Source organism: Habropoda laboriosa, unplaced genomic scaffold, assembly GCF_001263275.1.
Source record: "Habropoda laboriosa isolate 0110345459 unplaced genomic scaffold, ASM126327v1 scaffold212, whole genome shotgun sequence".
Lineage (NCBI taxonomy): Eukaryota > Metazoa > Arthropoda > Insecta > Hymenoptera > Apidae > Habropoda > Habropoda laboriosa.
The window spans coordinates 4,318,305-4,321,528 of NW_017100509.1; the positions used below are offsets into that span (position 1 = coordinate 4,318,305).

The 3,224-nt window shown below is 34.0% G+C and overlaps 1 protein-coding gene across 1 annotated transcript in view; it reads left to right on the forward strand.

Annotated features, from left to right (window-relative positions):
- LOC108576239 (guanine nucleotide-binding protein subunit gamma-e) overlaps positions 1 to 3,224 on the forward strand; it is a 21,397-nt gene continuing 18,173 nt past the window's right edge. Inside the window, exon 1 of the mRNA XM_017939198.1 lies at positions 1 to 96. The gene's annotated coding sequence lies outside the window, so the exon portion shown is untranslated. The remainder of the gene's footprint in view (positions 97 to 3,224) is intronic.

Sequence of the window (3,224 nt, forward strand, 5' to 3'; positions counted from 1 at the left end):
TAAGGTGAGTGCTACACTCTAATACTCGGCTACGACTATCGGACCAACTTCCTGTGACACGTGTCCATTTCTGCTCATAGAAACTCTGCCTGTTAGGTAAGTGTTAGAGAATCGAGAATATTCCTCGGAAATATCATCAAGGAAAAGCACAGATTCGATTCTGCGAGTTGACGATTATTCGAAACGCGGCCGAATCTAGGCCAGTGATAATTACTGCTTACCAAGTTACACGAATTCTAAACGAACGACCACTTTTATGTTTATATTATGCGTAACTCTGTGTATACGTGAGTGTACGAAGCTATTTGAAAATAGTGTCGGAAAAATTTGGGCTGGTTTCCACGTTTTTTGATCACTGTCGATTTTAGTTTGTAGAGTGATTTTGTGAATCTCGTTTTAAGGTATTTCTTGAGACCGAAGTGATCATCGATATTGTAAACGATTGTGGTAAAATGTTTGAAATACTTTTTACTGTGTTGATAAATAAATTGTACCGAAATTGAAAATGTGGTATATAAAATATGTTATATGTTATGATAATTGGAAAGGAGATAAGAATATAAATTAGAAATGTAAAAGCATAAAAAAGTACATAAAGTGGGACTGCTCACTTACAGAAAGTTCGATAATAAGTAGTACAGCTATGAATATGATGATTCTTGATGAAAATGTTAATTGAAAATGTGGAATAAACTGAAACTCCTACGAAAATATAACAGTTTAGAAATTTATTTCCAGAAGACGTTATTTCAAGAATATATATATATATGAATATTTAACATTTAATTTATTTAAAAGGAAAGTGAATCTAACTTGTAATCTTTTTATTTTTTTTTTAAATAATATATTGTTGAAGGTAAATTTTTTTCGTTTAAAAAAATAATAATTTTTCACTATAAATTGTTCTCTCTATACAAATTTCATTGCAAATTACTTTGTTCTAGTAATATTTGTAAGCAAAGCTCTTGCTTCAACTTGTTTTTTCAAACAAATTAAAATGCAGTTGTAAATAATTGAGTCAAAGATTGTTATCATTCAAGATCATAACGATGTTTGACTTTTCTATCTTTTTATCGCGCATTGAAAATGATTTGCAAGAATATGAGGAATAATGTGGATAAAAATAGAATAAGTTATATCTAAAAAGTGACAGATGACATATTCAAGTAAAAACGGTATGAAAGTGACAAACAGCAACGTGAAGTCTTACTTTTATCTGCAGTGTGTACGCACCATAAAACAAGACACGTAATAGAATTGCAAAAATTAATATAATTGTTTACGTGGGTGGAGAAATTATTTTAGCAATGCAAATTTTTACATTCAGATATAACTGTCTGTAATTATAAACAACAAATACAAATATATCTAAACATTTTCTTCAAACGTTAATTGAAAACGATTCTTTATAAAAACGAATTTTATTCTTCATTTTCGATTTATTTATTTGTGTATAGAAAACATTTTACCGAGAACACGAAAATTTCGTACTAATTCGAGGCACTGTCGTGCCCTCTACAATTTGAAGCGGCGAGTTTAGGAATTACAATCCTAAGTCGGTAACGTTGGAAGCGACACGAAAATGGTAAGGGCTCTCTCGGCCCTCGTTCCGCGGACACAAAATCCCATAAGATGTTAAATCTATTCTACACCTCGTTTGTGCTTCGAATTTGGGCTCATTTTAAAGCTCGAGAAATGCTGTTTCGGAATACGTACATAAAATTTTCACTGCTGTTAATTATCAACTGTTCATCTATTACCGACTGCTCACACGAGGCTCGATCGTTATCTACCGTTCACAAAAGATTAAATGCAACAGCCTTACTCTATCGTGATAGGCTATCAGCGAAGACGTAAGAGTAAATGTGATAGCTTTGGCCTGTCGCTATTGGTTGATTGACAGCGAAACGTCACAATTTCTCCTATATCTCTCACTTCTTGAGTAAGACACGCCTGAAGCCTCAAGTTTGCTTCGTCTGACTATATACCAGAACTTCCTCTCAAACGGCAACAGACGCATGCGCGTTAGAACCTTCAGATTTGCTTTGTAAACCTATACAGTAAATTCTCTACAAGAGTCAGTAAGTTTGGATTCTACAAGTGACAGTATACATGGTCCTACGCCTAGGTCTGCGTCATTACTGCGCCCATGTTATCTCGCTCGCAGTCAGTCTAGCGTGTAACGCTACACCAGTCGGTTTCCTTTACGAGATCTCGAAAAATCATAATAGAAAAATATAATTTCTTTAATTTTACTTTTTTTCATCTGGAATTTTTTTTAACATGTTGGTGAGATTTTTCTGATAAAAATGATATCAAACACGATATAATTTGAACAACATTTACTTATTAACACGTTCACTGTCGCGCCAGATTTACAGGTTGCTGTCAGGCGGCCACAAGAAAATACATTTTAAGCATAGGATTATAGTATTATGCTTTATAATTTTTCTTTTCAATTGAAAATAATGTCTAGCTAGCTACGACGTTCAAAATTTTTAATTGACAACATTTATTTTAATTATTCTAAACATTTGAGGCACTCCAGTCACTGATGACCACCATGGCCATATCGAGGAAACAATTCTAACGTTAAAACTTATTGAGTGATTAATTTAATTTCATAATATATCGCTTTGGATGAATTACAAAAACAAATTGCTAAAAAATTACATTAAATACCAGTACACATTATCCGTCGAATGTAGAGGAAGAACCACCGTTTGGTTGCCAATTGTTTATCACATAGAGTAGGCCTACCTCCACGTAAAAAAAAAAAATGTAGGGTCGATTCCACAAATGTCAGTAGTCTGTTTGCTGTCACTAGTGGAATGGACCCTACATTTTACTGATACTTGTGGAATCGACCCTACATTTTTTCTTTTTTTTTTTACGTGGAGGTAGGCTGACCCTATGTGATAAACAATTGGCAACCAAACGGTGGCTCTCCCTCTACATTCGACGGATAATGTGTATAGGTATTTAATGTATTTTTGTTGAGGGGTTATATTAAATAAATGACTCGTGTGGAGTAAGGTAGGTAAAAAATTATATTTTAGACGATATTCACAAGACGGGCGCACAATTAGAACTGCCTACAAAACGTGGTGACAGTGTGCACATTTATACCTGGGGTGTTCGCAGGCATCCCCAAACCATATTTAGCGGACGTGTCATAAACGTACCGTGAAGAAGAACTCGCTTCTTCCAATATTTTAGGATGT